General features: G+C 47.8%; 1 protein-coding gene across 1 annotated transcript in view; it reads left to right on the top strand.

The window, feature by feature from the left end:
* Window positions 1-546: 546 nt before the first annotated feature.
* Window positions 547-15,822, top strand: part of LOC142766948 (putative chitinase 10) — an 83,541-nt gene continuing 68,265 nt past the window's right edge. Inside the window, exon 1 of the mRNA XM_075868150.1 lies at window positions 547-784. The gene's annotated coding sequence lies outside the window, so the exon portion shown is untranslated. The remainder of the gene's footprint in view (window positions 785-15,822) is intronic.

Raw genomic sequence — 15,822 nt, 5'->3', positions numbered from 1 at the left:
ACAGTTTTTTCTATTCCAAACTTATACCTACCAGAAGGCTACGAAGCCATTCACAGGCGTGAGGATATAAATAAGAATTGGTTGCATGAGAGCGTGCATGCCGGGATGAAGTACGACCCTTACAAATTATTGTCTTTTGCCATTTTTACTGATGATTTGCACAGAGAAAGAGGGTGAGATAGATAGATAGATGGATATATAGACAGATAGTGAAGAGAGAACGAGAAGTACACCATAAAAACGATGATTTAGTCATCGACTTTCTATGAACAATCATCCGCCAGTTACTTCCCGCGAATCCAGGTGCTCCATTGTTTGCGTTCATACTGCGCGACCCGTGGACCATTGCTGGGAAGCTCCGTATTGGGGCGCCAACGCGTGGCACATAAAGTAAAGAAAGGGAACAGCCGGCTGGCTGCGACAGGCGTGAGAAAGTGCGCGCGACGTTTACAGCCTGCCGTTGATGAAATTTTTTTTTCGGGCACGCGAGCAACTGCCAATAAACGTAAGGAGTCCGAGTCATTCAGCGCCAAACAATGCGGCCAGCTAGCTACCGCGAACACACGCGCCCGGTTCGCTGTATTTATTCGGTGCTCGTGCCTTCCTAACTTTGGGCCCGCGTACTTCTTTTCGACAAGTTCTGTCGCGTTTGTGTAAGTTAAGCATATGGAGTTCCGAGAGCGCATATTTCGTTGCTGAGGTTGTTCAAAGTGGAGCCACACGCGTTGATTGTGGGGTCGCTTCAGCTCCTTAGAAGATCACTAGTCGACGTCACTGACGGGCGGTAAGTTCCCGAGTTGTACCAATTCACCATGTTAACCTGTAAACCTAACGAGTCTTCTGATCCCACGGGTACAAATGTTTTTCGCGAAATCTGAATGCAGACAACTAAGATTTAAGCCTGGAAGTAAAAGATAGTGCAAAATTTAATTGGCCCTTTCTTTTCGGGGCCATCAGCGTAATGAGAGAAAGTTGCCACTGTTTCATTGCTCGGTCAAGTGTATGTCGTATGCGAGCATCGGCATCGCGTTCGTAATTAGTCGGTAACGTCAAATAAAGCGTAAAGTTATGTACGACTGACACCGTGGTCACTGGTTGTGTCAGTGTGCTATAAGATGTTTTTTCTTCTTTTTTTTAGCTGCTGGTTGTTCTTTCTAGGGATCCTCATTGTCTTTTGTTTTCGCGACGAAATTTATATATATGAACTCTCCTTTGTGATAACCTCTCCACAGCAAGGCAGTTGAACAGTCTAGAACAGTTTCTGGTCGTCAGTTTGTGTACGGCGCTATTCTGCTTCAAGAGAGGCGTTCACTTGAGTTACCTTTGCTGTTTTATTTCCTACCGAGATGTCATAAAAAGCCGGCAACTTGCTTCGAATTCAAGGGCACTTTTGAGAATAAGAAATTGTCAAATATAAGCGCTAGAAAACCCGGGACTAACTGGCAAAACATGTTTCGTAAGTGCATTTTCACATTGGTCAGTCGATGGCTTTTTCCATAGTGTGGCACGCATCGTGAGTGGCTGAAATATTTTTCTGCAAACAATTTTTGTGTAAAAAAGTTTCTCCGAATCTGGGCCCTGCTTCCACAAAAATAAATAACGTGAAGCTTGCGCGCCCTTCAGACATATATAGCAAACACATTTCAAAATCTTCTGAAGTGTGGTGACATTGTGGGAAGAAAAGAAAGAGAATCAGTCAGTTATGCTCGACCGCATAGTCGTGTTCATCCCGAGCGCTGAACCTTTTATTTTGTTGTTGTTGACGAAACATGAGGCACGTGCTGAAGGCTGCTCGAGTAAGACAGCTTCATTGTTTGAGCTCGGCACATGAGATGTGCTAATATGCGTAGTGCACCCTCTCCAGCTTTGTTGTGCCACACATGCCGCGTTCTAAATACCTGTGTTATACTTGTTTGCAGAGAGATGCGAAAAAAAAGTGAATTGACGTTTGCGAAAACTAACTATTATTTTGATTACCCGTTACTGGGGCGTGCGGAGGAGCAGAGGTAGAGAGGAAGGAAAATCGGCAGATGCCATGTACCTTGGGTATCGATGCTAGATGCAAAGCATGCGGATGGAAGGGGCCTGTGTTGTATTTTTTTATTCCGCGAAACGTTATGAAGTGACACTACTGATATGTACGAATACGCGCGCAGACACACGTTAAACAGCGGCACATGTTTTATATACCCAGTTGTTTACAGTTGCGTAACGATCCCAACCACAATACAAATATTAGGTCTGTTGTGATAAAAAAATAAAGAAGAGAAAACTGCAGCAGTGTGTTTGTCGCCCTCTGCCACGAAGGCCAGTCGTATACTGAAAGCCTCAATGTGAGTAAACTATGCGATCAACAAGGGTTAACACAAGCGCGAGATCTCGGCTCCGTAGATATGCTGTTGAAAGGAATGTCGCAACGAATTTGTTCAAGGATAGTAGCGCTGCCGAGGCCACCACATGTAGTGCTGACAGCCGTTAAATTCGTTTAAGTTGTTAGTACAGACAGAGCTCACGAAACAGACTTGGGTGAAGATGGTAGAATCCATATGGTATGCGAAATTAAAGCGAATGTTCATTCGGAGCAAGGCGTTATCAAGATTTAGAGCCAATTAACAGCCGTTCGTTCCACGCAGGAGTGTTGACAATGACGCGCCAAAAATCAATAGCAGAATACCATTCGCATCACCGTCATGTTCAATATAAAGTTAAAATCGATAGCTTCGTCTCACGCACCGTGTGATCTATGCGTCATTAAAAGCGTGGGAGCGCTGGGTAAGAAAGCGGCTGAAGGGTATAGAGTGGTGAAACGAGCCGGTCATCACAGTCACGTGAAGTTCGCATCCATGAGTGTGACAACACTACCTCGGGTTCCACCATCCACTTTTTTTGGGTTTATATGTGAATTTAGAAGTAGGAGTGACAGTCAGTGCCATCAAGAAGCCAAGCGACCAGTATGAAAACACTCTTTTATGCGCATGTTTGGCGTCACGTAGCACGCGAACTTATTATGAGCGGGCAGCTGATTAATAGTCCCTCGTATACAACCTAATGACACCAAGTCTGCCAGTACGAGACCCTCGTTTAATGAAATAAGGGAAAGAAGTGTATACCCAAGGGCTCGTTTTTCCGTGTTTTAACACAATATAATTGAATAATAATGATACACACACACACACACACACACACACACACACACACACACACACACACACACACATATATATATATATATATATATATATATATATATATATATATATATATATATATATATATATATATATATATATATACATATATATATATATATATATATATATATATATATATATATATGTGTATGCATATATGAGCATTCGCATTTATTTAACGCGCACGCTGCGATCCCCATTAGCAGCCATTTGCATGTACATTGAGCACTATCTGACAAGAAAGTACTCGTTGGGCTTAACCTCCTTGGTTTTAGAAAGGTTTAGCGAGCGTTGGGCCGCAGTGCCATGAATACAGTGAACTAGTATACACCATGAACTCGAGGTGGTTAAAGGTGGGAAGTAGACCCGAAGCGCAAGCCGTAAGAAAGTGTGCGTGTGCCACCTCTCGTTTAGTCCTTGGAATGTCCGCTGGATGGCGGTGCTTCTATATGGGAAGTCGTTGTGCAAGGTCGGTTGCAGCAGCAGCGTGGAACGAGAGATATGTTTCTCTTCATTTCTTTGTGTTTGCGAGCACCATTATTATTTTTTCTCTCCTAATCAATAATTAGCGTTGCGAGTAGTGTAGGACACGGACAACGTTGTAGTGACGTTGACCCCGTGAACGGGGTAGGGGGCTGTTTTGAAGAAGTTCACGGCACCCGGTTAGTTGTGAAACAGCTAGAGCCAAACACGAAGGGGACCTAGTGAGAGGCTACTAGCGAAATGGAACACGTATGTGTGCGGTTTAGGTGGCAGCTTCAAACAGTTGTGGAGGTAGGAGAGTTAACGGAGGCGGCTGATAGCGGAATTAGGGTTAAGCGCAGGGCTATTAGATGCTCGGTCCGATGCTCGAGCGGGCGATGGCTAAGGAGGCTAGGAAAACCACGAGCGAGAGTAAGCTGGTGCAGTGCGAAGAATGCGAGCGCTGGTGCTACTTAGATGAGACAGAATTCTCGAGTTTGGCCGAAGTGCAGAAGGCGAGCTTCGGGTGCAGGCTGTGCGAGGCGCTGAAGCCGGCTGTGCAGCGCATGGAGGATAGCATTGAGGGGCTTCAGGGGGAGCTTAGGGGGGAACAGGAGCAGAGGATAGAACTTGAAAAACTGCTTAAAGCGTCGCGTGAGTGGAACGAGGCTATCGCCAGCCTATTAGAGCAAATGAAGGGCGACCTTCGAAAAGAACGGGAAGAGTGGAGCGAGTTCGAGCAGCGGGTAAAGGAGCTGATGGCGCTTTGCCCCGGCCGCAAGTGGTGTGACACGGAAGGCATGGGTAGCGGAGAAGGTGACAGGCGGGAAGGGACAGGTGAGAAGGGAGGCCAGGGGGCCGCAGTGTCTGGCCGCAGCACGGAGGCCCCGAGAACATACAGCTCGGTGGCGCGGCAGTCTTCGAGCAGGGCAGGAACACAGGACAAACGGCAGAGAGAGAAACAGGTGAAGCAAGCAAGGGCACCATCACAAACAGGAAGCCAGCGATTGGAGCGTAGAAGGGTCCTTGTGGTGGAGACTCTAACGTGGCCAGGTTTAGGGATGGCGTCTTCAAGACAGTGAAGGAAGATGGGAGAGTGAGGGCGGAGGCCCAGTTACAGAAGGGCATGGTGGATGCACTGGACAAAGCTCAGGAGGTTGTAGAGGACAGCATTGCGGGCGAAAATCTCGTCATTATTCATGCTGGGCTCAATGATGTGTTGAAGGGCAAGGATCAGAACCTTCAAAGACAGTTGAAGGATGGGGTGCGTAAGCCCCGAGAAGCTTCTGGGAGTGTGCATGTGACTATATGCACAGTCCTAGAGGTCTGGGGGCAGTCTCGTGAGACTGAAAGGAGGGTAGTTGAGGCCAACGGTGTGATCAAGGGTATGAGCCGGCAACTGGGATACAGCGTAGTGGAGGTGAACCAAGACGTGTACGAGCCCGGCGCTCGCCCCTTTGCACAGGATGGCATTCACTACAGTGGTGTGACGGGCAGGAGGGTTGGTAATAGGATGGGTCGCCAAGCCACAGCTTATTTAGGGGGGCCCAGAGCTCTGAGGCCAACAGTGTAGCCGAAGACGGTTCTAAAGGGGCACAAATATTTGAGCCACACGGAGTCCGTGGGAGCAAAAATCGACGAAAGCACAAGCACCGAGCTAAGTCAGATATAGGATATATTAACATGCAGGGTGGCAGGAATAGGTTAAAGCGGGAAGAGATAGAAGAGCAGTTGAGGCAGGAGGAACTGATGGTATATGGGGTTGTGGAGACACATCTTCGGGACATGGAGCAATCACCTTGCAATCCGGACTACGTATGGGAATATTGTAATAGAACAGAAGGCAGCAGAAAGGGGGGTGGTATTGGGGCATTCATCCATAAAAGTACAGACTGGCAAAGGGTCAAGCAGGAGTGCAAGGAACATTGATAGCTAAAAGGGAAAGTGGCAGGGCAAATGACACTCCTTGGTTTCGTGTACTTGTGGACGAGAGCAAAGGCTAATGAGGAAAACCAGACAATGATCGAGTGTACATCAAAGGACGTTGAGGAATTAGGAGGAGAGTGCGAGACAACTATACTAGGAGATATGAATGCGCACATAGAAGATACAGATAGGTATACCGACCCAACAGGCAAAATGATCACAGATATGTTTGAAAGGCATGATTTGATCATTTGCAACAGTACTGAGAAATGTGAAGGGCAAATAACATGGGAGGTAGGAAGGCTGCAGTCGACGATAGATTACACACTGATGTCACATAGGATGTACGATAAGCTCAGGGGAATGCACATAGATGAAGGTGGCTCCAGAAGTCTGGGTAGGGATCACAAACGTATCAAGCTAAGTTTTGGAAGAGCAGTGAAAGTGGGAAGGAGGCGAGATGGGCAACTACAGGAAAATTTTCATTCAGAAAGGCAAATAGCATTTGCTACTAAACAAACTGAGAAAGTAATCACTGAGGATAATGAAACAGTGTGGACATACAGAAATCTAATTAGACTGTTTGAGCTAGAGCTTGCTAAGGCACGTGACAAGTCACCCCGGAAAAGAAGACACAAGCCCAAGAGTTGGTGGAATGAGGAAGTTAACATAGCCATAGAAAAACGTCAGGAAGCCTCTAGGGGACACAGACATGCTAAGCAGCAGGGTGAACTGACAGATGATGTTGAAAGAAAATGGGACATATTTCTAAGCTCCCGAAGGGAAGCATCCCTCCTGATCAATGAAAAGTTCAGAAGAAAGGGTGCTCAGTGGCTGGAAGAAGTACACAAAAAGGACAGAAATGCAGCTGTGAAATTTGGAACCATCTAAACTCCCTAAGAAATGAAACAAGCCTAAAGCAAAGGTTTATAACTACAGCTCAAGGTGCTAAGCTAGAAGGGGACGAAGCTATTGAATATATAAGAACAAGGGCAGCAGAAAAATTTCAACGAATAAGTGCCTTATGCACCACAATAGACAAGGATAGATCAAGTGTAGCAATGGCTCCATTTTCACAACGAGAGTTAGAAAGAGCAGAGAAGAGGGTTCCAAGTAGTACATCAACAGGCCCAGATGACATTTTAATTATGCTGAAAAAGACATTGGGTCCGAAGTCTAAACAGACTTTGAGAGAGGCAGTGAGCAGAACAATAATCGATGGTGAAGTCCCCGATGGATGGAAACTTAGCAGGATGAGCATGGCCTCTAAAAGAAAGGGGGACAAAGATTACATAAACAACTACCGACCATCAGAGGTCTACAGGCTGGCGATGCAGATTATAAAGGAAAGACTGCAGGGATGGATAGAGGATGAGGGGGTGCTGGGGGAACTGCAGAATGGGTTTCGGAAACACAGGAGGTTGGAAGACATTTTGTTCTCACTGACGCAGTGCATCGAAATAGCAGAAAAAGAACTCAGGCACCTGTGGCTAGCATTTTTGGATATCAAGAGAGCGTACGATAATGTAGTTCAAGAGGACTTGTGGGGAATACTGGACACACTAGGTATGGAAGATGAAGTCACTAATCTTTTGAAGGAATTCTATAAAAGTAACAAGGTAGTTATAAAGTGGGAAAAGCACGTATCCAAGCCCACAGCGGTGAAACGGGGGCTTAGGCAAGGGTGTACCCTGTCACCTTTGTTATTCATGATGTACCTACAAGGATTAGAGGTCAAATTAGAAGGAAGTGGACTTGGCTTCAACCTCTCTTTTGTCAAACAAGGAAAACTCATTGATCAGACACTACCAGCATTAATGTATGCAGATGTTATAGTGCTAATGGCCGATAACAAGGAGGATTTGCAGAGATTGATGAACATCTGCGGTAATGAGGGACATAGATTAGATTTCAGATTAAGATAGAAAAAATCATCAGTCATGGTGTTTAATGATAATGAAGGTAGTAAGCCTAGAATACAGGAGGTCACGCTAGAGATAACAGATAAATACAAATATCTGGGTGTATGGATAAGCAATGGGACCGAGTACCTAAGGGAACACGAAATATACGTGATGGCTAAAGGTAACAGGAATGCAACAGTGATGAAAAATAGGGCACTGTGGAATTACAATATGTATGGTGTTGTGAGAGGAATATGGAAAGGGGTCATGGTTCCTGGACTGACGTTCGGCAATACGGTCTTGTGCATGAGATCAGCAGTTCAAGCAAGTTAGAAATTAAGCAACGTGGAATAGGTAGGCTTGCTTTATGACCTCACGAGAATACACCAAATCAGGGAGTACAAGGTGATATGAGATGGACGTTATTTGAGGGCAGGAAGCTAGCAGCAAGATAAAATTTGAGAAGCGATTGAAAGAAATGGGGGAGGAGCGTAGGGCTAGGAAGGTTTTCAGCTACTTGTACATGAAGAATGCCGATACGAAATGGAGGAAGCAAACCAGGAAATTGACTGGTAATAATTAGAAAACAGCAGGTGGCCAAACCAAAAAGAACTATCGGTTAAGAAGGAAGTGAAGGGAACGGAGACTGAAATGTGGAGAATTGGCATGATTAACAAGTCCGCACGAGAGATCTATCGAACTTTTAAGCAGGAAATTGGCAAGAAAAGAATCTATGATAATACCCGGGGTAGTTCTCTACTGTTTGAGGCCAGGACGGGAGTATTGCAAACCAAGACATGTCGGGCCAAATACGAAAGAATATACACGGTATGCAGTGCATGTGGAGAGAAGGAGGAAACTGCCGAACACTTTATTTATTTATTTACAGAATACTGCGGTCGAAGGACAAAGCAGAGGGCATAATAAAAAGTGGTTCTCAATGTAACTTAAATAAAACGAAAGTTCAAGCAATAAAAACATGTTAAGGCAGTAGAACCCAGGATAACATTTGAACAAAGTTAAATGGGAGCAAAAAATTGCAAATTGCAACGGGAAAATGCAAATCAAATACAACGTGAGACACTTGATATGGTTCTGTAAAGGGCTTCACCCTATAGTTCAGGATGATGGCACAGAGTTTTTCAAAGCACTGGGGTTAAGGGACAGGGAGGGCGAAATAGACTTTAAGCGGGTAGAATTAATTAGAAGAAGGTTGTCTGATTGGTGGCTAAAGTCAAAGCACGAGTGAAAATTAAACCCTTCACTGCAAAGTACCAGTCCTCAACTTTACTATTTAAAGGGAGAAAAAAAGATAAATCTAGTGGTTAGTTCTCTAATTATATGGCTAGGTGGCGTTAGCCGCAGCCCGATCTAAAGGGTTCAGCTACATCCATCCATCCATCCATCCATCCATCCATCCATCCATCCATCCATCCATCCATCCATCCATCCATCCATCCATCCATCCATCCATCCATCCATCCATCCATCCATCCATCCATCCATCCATCCATCCATCCATCTATCCATCCAATATATGATGAAAATATGCGAAATGGTGGTACTTGGAGTGTTGAATAGATGGACGAACGGACACACAGAAAGATGCATGGATGGACGCATGAACGGACGCAGGGGCGGATGCATGGTCGAACGCAGGGACGGACGCATGAACAGACGCACGCACGGACGGGCGGATGGACGCATGGGCGGTCAGACAGACGGACGCATGGATGGACGGTAGCAAGAACAAATGGACGGACGAATGCTTCACCCCACTCTCTATCATTCACTTCGTGGATATTTGCCAATTTTTTTTCTTCGTGTCGCGCGTTGCTGCGCTCTTTTTTCAGATGTTTTCGTATTCCAATAAACAGCAGTTGTGAGTCAGCGCCGTCTTTTCTTTCTCTTTCGGTCCTTCTCTGTCCTGTGTTTTTCTGGCGCTGCGCTGAAAATAAGTTCACGATGGAAGTGCGCATGTGGTTGCCCGGCGTGCCAGGCCTGCCATCAATTGCTCCTCAAGCACAGAGGAAACGCCCCGCCAGTCTTTCGTCGGGGTGCAAGTGCATGAAGGGGCACTGGAGAGGGGAAGAGGCTGTGTAGCTCGTGCTTCAAGGTACACTGAGGGGGCGCTCTAGGTGCCGACCAGTGCGGACGCGCGAAGATCGGCTCCTGCTTTCAAGAATGCTTTCCTGTGGTATTCACGAATTTGTCGCCGAGTTTTTACTCTCATCGTGTGCCTAATTTCTCAAGAAATCAGCAGATACCACCTTTGTGCCGGTGAGTGGACTTTAAAACCGTTTTTTGGGATATTTTTACACGGCAACGCCACCGGGGGATTTAGGCCTAACCAAGGAGGCGATTGTCGCCGATGCGCCGGCCCGGCGCCAACGCGACTCAACGCTCTGCGCGTTCCAGTATCTGCAACTGAATACCAAGTAGATGGAGAGGACATCTCTCCAGAGGATTGCACGGAAGAAATGGGTTGGAAGGAAGCCGAAACGAGACGCTCAAGGAATAAGCAAGCCGCGGTTAGCGTTCCTGCTGCCAAGGGTTCGACCGAGGCCGGCGTTGCGGGAGACGCTCGAGCCAGTCGTAGTAGGTATGACACCAAGCATACAATCGTGCGAGCTGGACGCATGCCGCCACTACCTAAGGACTTCAGCAAAATTGTGCTACGACCACGTGGAGGATTAAATATCTCGAGCATTGACACTGGAGCCGTGGCAGACGCGATAGTACTGGCGGCCGGCGTCAAAGAGGAAGAGGCCATGCAGGACATCATCTGTTCCAACTTGCAGCAGAACATTATGGTGGCAAGCACTCCGGACCAAGACAGAGCTTCAAGATACCTCAAGGTCAAGCAAATTGACATTGGAGGCAAAGTTTTCGAGGTTAGCGCGTACGCCGCGGCACCCCACGACACTTGTAAAGGCGTGATTCGCGGGATCCCCGTAAGCGATACTCAGGACATTTTGACCCGAAAGATTGTGAACGCGAACAACCCGCTCGCGCTGCAGGCGAAGAGAATCAAGGACACCGGGACAATCATCATAGCGTTCGAAGGACACAAGGTGCCCAGATTCGTGAGATATGGACCTTCACTTTTGCAGTGCTCCCTTTACCACAAGAACATCGATATTTGTTATGTCTGTGGAAAGCTGGGACATCGGTCTGACGTCTGTCCGAACCCAGCTGAAACAATCTGCAGAGGCTGCGAGATCAAGAACCCAGATAGCCTGCACCAGTGCAATCCAAGATGCAGGCTGTGCGACGGTCACCATCCCACGGCAGACAAGGAGTGCAAGAACAGGTTCTTAGTGCCATACGTCGTCAGACGCAGACGTTGGGAAAGATCGCGAGCAGCCGCAGAAGCCCGGGACGCATCAATCACATTGAGTCCAGACATCAATGACAAGCAGCTTATTCCAGCCTACGGGACCCAGAGCATCCCGACTACACAAGAACAGGAAAGGCGGCCCCACTCCAGGGGGAGGTCGCGTTCCAGAAGAGGTTCTAGACCCAAGGCCCGCTCCCAATCCCGGGGGCGCTCGAGTTGTCAAGGTCACCATCAGGGTCGGGATCAGCCTGGGCGGCACCCGAATGGCCAGCTGCCTGGCGTTCAGTTCGAGATCACGGCTTCACACCCGGGGAGGACGCCTGCAGTTACTTCGAAAGGCAGCTGGGCTGAGCGAGTGCGCAACGGCGGGGCAGAGGTGATGACAGGTAAGCTGCCAGAGCATGATAGAATTGCACAGCTAGAGCAAGAAAACGCGAGACTTACAAAATCGAATGAGAGGCTATCAGCTGAGTTAAAGGAAATAAAAATTCTTCTCACTAAGCTAACCAGCGCGCAATCTTCACAGCCAATGCCTCAGCCAGTTGATGTCCCTGTGGCTGAAAACGTGGGGGACTCGAGAACCGCGAAAAAGAGGGCAGTCATGGCAGAACACGTGGAAGCCAACCAAACGACCATGTCAGATATGAAAGAGCTGTTTGACACGCTCAGCAAAGTAGTAGCCAATCTTAGCGAGCAGATGGGTAGGCTACAATCAAGCGTGGTGGCACTGGAAGAGCATATGACTTTGCGCATTACAAAGCTCGAAGCAGATCTGCACAACACAGCAAGGCCTCCTCATGCACCAAGCTCACCTCTTCGGCCACCAATACTAGTGGTACCAAACCTGTCGATAGGTGCAGCATCAGGCTCTGGCCGCCCATGTAATAACCATGATGGCAGCGCTACGTGAAGCATTTCGTATCTGGCAATGGAACTGTAGAGGTTACCTTAAAAAGAAGGCAACCCTGCAGCAGTATATCAGGAGCAGCGAAGAAAAGCCTCATATTATATTATTACAAGAGAACCTTTCACCGCAAGCAACGTTGCCTGGATTCCGGCCTGTAATAGGGGATACTGAAGGGAGGGGAGTCTGCACCTTCGTATGCAACAAACTAACGCACGTAACCCACGACCTCAAGATAGAAGCAGGCCGGTTGGAACACGTCTTGGTAGAGATCATGCCGGGTACCAGCAACCGTCAGAGCATTTTCATTCTGAATATATACAGCAGTCTAAAGGAACAAAAGCAAGGGTTCAAGACGGTTCTAAAGAAAGCTGTTAATATCGCCGGGGAATGTCCACTCGTCATAGCAGGTGATTTCAACGCCCCTCATCATACATGGGGGTACAAGTACAACACTGGGAAAGGAAATCGACTTTGGCAAAGTGCCAGTGAACTTGATCTCACCCTAATCACAGACCCCAGCCTACCAACAAGGCTTGGTACATCTTGCTGCAGGGATTCCACCCCGGACCTTACATTTGTAAGGAACATCAAGAAGGCCCAGTGGATGAACCTTGCTGTAGACCTAGGGAGTGACCACTGCATTCTTGCCACTACTTTCTCCGTGGAGCGTAAAAAGCAGAGAGAATTTCACTTCACAGACTGGGATAAGTTCAGGAAGATAAGGATGGAAAGGGAACAAGATGGCCACAGACAAGGCTTGGAGCAGTGGGTCAAACAGATTAAAGATGACATCAAATCCGTCTCCTCCACCATTACCACAGATTTGCCGGTTGAAAGAATGGATAGCCGGCTCGCTCATCTTCTTGAGGCAAAGCAAGCACTACTGAACCGTTGGAAGGGTCAGGGCCTGAACCGAAGACTGAGGAAGAAGATAGCTGAGGTAAACAGATCAGTCGAGGAACACTGTCGCGCACTATCGAGGCAGCAATGGGACGAAATCTGCAACTTCGTCGATGGTCAGATGCGCAATGGCAAGACATGGAATATGTTAAAGCATCTCCTCAACAAAAACACCACCAAAACAAATCAAAAGCATGTTATCGCTGGAATTTTGCATAAAGAGATAGGGCGCACTACAGAACAGCAAGTTGTCCAGCAGCTCGTGCATAAGTACCTCCCAATCAAAAGAGAATTGGCACCACCAAGTAGACAGTACCAGGGCACGCCAAATCCAGGTCTTGAGGGCGACTTTAACATCGAGGAGATTAGAAGAGCCTTGCATGATCTCAACGGCAGGTCGGCCCCTGGCCCGGACGGTATATCAAACAAGGCCCTGCGTAACCTTGATGACGATTCAATTGAAACCCTGAGGGATATGATCAATTCAGCATGGAAAGAAGGCAGGGTGCCAGAGCAGTGGAAGCTGGCCAGCACGATCCTTAATTCTAAGCCAGGAAAGCCCCCTAACTTGGGCAACATGAGGCCAATATCCTTGACATCATGTATCGGCAAGGTCGCAGAACATGCCATACTGCACAGGATAAACAAGTACTTGGAAGATAACAACATATATACACACAATATGGTTGGATTCAGGGCAGGGCTATCCACACAAGATGCATTGAAGCTTATCAAACACCAGGTCATTGACAATGAAACCAGAGACGTGAGAGCCATTCTGTGCCTAGATCTAGAAAAAGCGTTTGACAACATCCACCACTCATTCATACTCGAAGCAATTTCCAAGCTTGGTCTAGGGAAAGCCTTCTATGACTACGTATGGTCCTTTCTTACAGATCGGAAAGCCGTGATGAAGATTGCAGATATCGAGACCGCAGCAATCGAACTAGAAGCAAGGGGCACGCCACAAGGGGCAGTGATTTCACCAATGCTGTTCAACATTGCCATGATTGGACTGTCAAAGAAATTATCGAGCATTGAAGGATTGAAGCACAGCATCTACGCAGATGACATTACCATCTGGTGCACAGGTGGAAGCGAGGGGCAGATTGAGAGCGCTCTGCAAGAGGCGATTGACACCGTAGAAGACTACCTTCGCCCTTCCGGGCTCAAGTGCTCCTCGAGTAAGTCAGAACTTTTGCTTTATCGGACTGCACGCCGGGGACCGAAGCCCAGGGAATGGAAGCCGTTAAACCAGATAGACATCCATCTCCGTACAAATCAAGGGGATGCCATCCAGAGGGTCGACTCCATCAAAGTCCTGGGAATGCTGATAGAGTCTACCGGCGCCAACAGCAAATCTATAGCCAAGTTAACTCGGAAAACAGACAGTGCGGTGCACCTCATACGCAGAGTTGCCAACAAAAGAAATGGGATCAAGGAAGACAACTTCATCAGGTTGATGCATGCGTTTGTTCTAAGTCACTTCACATACGAGGCAGCAATGCACAACTGGTCAAGAGCAGAGTCCGAGACACTGAATGTGCTCCTCAGGAAAGTTATCAAGAAAGTCCTGGGCCTACCCATACATACCAGCACCGAGCGTCTGCTTGAGCTTGGCATACACAACACGCTCGAAGAAATAGCAGAAGCCCAAGAGAGAGCACAGTTTGCAAGGTTATCTACTACAAGGTCGGGGAGAATGATCCTGCAGGAGCTGGGCCAACACCCAATAGCAATCAGACGCAATTACAATGATATCCCTGACAACATCAGGGAGACTATCACGGTATCTCCTATACCGAGAAACATGCATCCAGAGCACAACGTCGGAAGAAGAGTAGCGAGGGCCAGGACTATACTTCGTCAAGTCTCAAACGAGGAACGAGGGGTCGTATTTGTTGACGCGGCTTCCTACGCCAATGGGAAAGCGTTTGTGGCAGTGGTAGTCGACGGGGCTGGCCATGTCGTCAACTCAGCGACGGTCAGGACGAAAGACCCAATCATTGCGGAACAAGTGGCCATCGTCTTAGCACTCAAGATGGATAACATTGAAGTCGTCTACAGTGATTCCATGGCAGCACTACGGGCGTTCGCCAAGGGGACGGTCTGTGAACAAACGCTGAAAACACTGCAAGGCAAGAACATAACACATCATCTTCTGAGTTGGTTCCCAGCTCACCTTGGACAAATCAACGATTCCCTTCCCAATCTCAACGAAGCAGCACACGAGGCGACGCGAGAACTCTCCAACTGCGCCTCCCCGGGGATGCGTTCTACCGGTGAAGGGGATAACGGGGAAATTCTTACAACATATAACGAGCTCACTAAACATTTCTACCTGTCTAGAAGGATTTTCCCTCCACCTCACAAAAATCTAACCCGGCCCCAAGCACTTACATTAAGGCTTTTGCAAACGCGGATGTACCCTACTTTGAAAATGTTACACATCATGTACCCTGACCTATACCCAAGTAATCTTTGTCCACACTGTGGGGAAATAGCTTCATCAGAACACATGCTCTGGCAGTGCACCAAATTCGCTCATTTATCGAACATCACCTCTGCCAGATGGGAGGCGGCAATCCGCAGCTCGTCCTTGGCAGATCAGCTCTGGGCTGTCCACCAAGCCCGCGAGGCGGCTGAGGAGCTTGGCATCTCAGTCCCCATGTGGGAGCTGCCCGCAACACAGTGATCTGTGTTTTGGAGGACCAAATAAAAGTTTATCCAATCCAATCCAATCAAGGTACACTGTGCTCGGTGGCGGTTTCGTGTTAACTGGCGCTGGTAATATGTCGACTGAGGTCAGCAAACGGGGATCGTATGTGAGTTGCGCTCTCATTGGCGCGTTGAGACGCAGCACAAAAACGACCTCGTTTTCTGGAGCTGCCGTATAGGTTTGCTAAAACCAGTGTTTTGTAGAGCTACACGATATCGAATCCCCAAAAGTTGACCGTTGGCCATACTTCGCGTGACATTCGAATTGGTCGTTATCGCATTCTTGGCATCACCGTTGCGGTGAACCTGGGATTATTAGGGAGCTTTAGAATACCGTTTGCAAGCGCTGCGGGCGTTGCAGGCATAGTGGGCGCCATATGAGATTTAGAATAGCGTTTGCCCTGCTGCAAACCGCAACGCACGGTCGAAGTGACACCGTAGCCTCGAAACCAGCACTTGCGGGTCACATGCGGG

Source organism: Rhipicephalus microplus, chromosome 1 (assembly GCF_043290135.1).
Source record: "Rhipicephalus microplus isolate Deutch F79 chromosome 1, USDA_Rmic, whole genome shotgun sequence".
NCBI classification, from domain to species: domain Eukaryota; kingdom Metazoa; phylum Arthropoda; class Arachnida; order Ixodida; family Ixodidae; genus Rhipicephalus; species Rhipicephalus microplus.
Note: the sequence above shows the minus strand (reverse complement) of the source record. Positions and strands in the feature narration are given on the sequence as shown.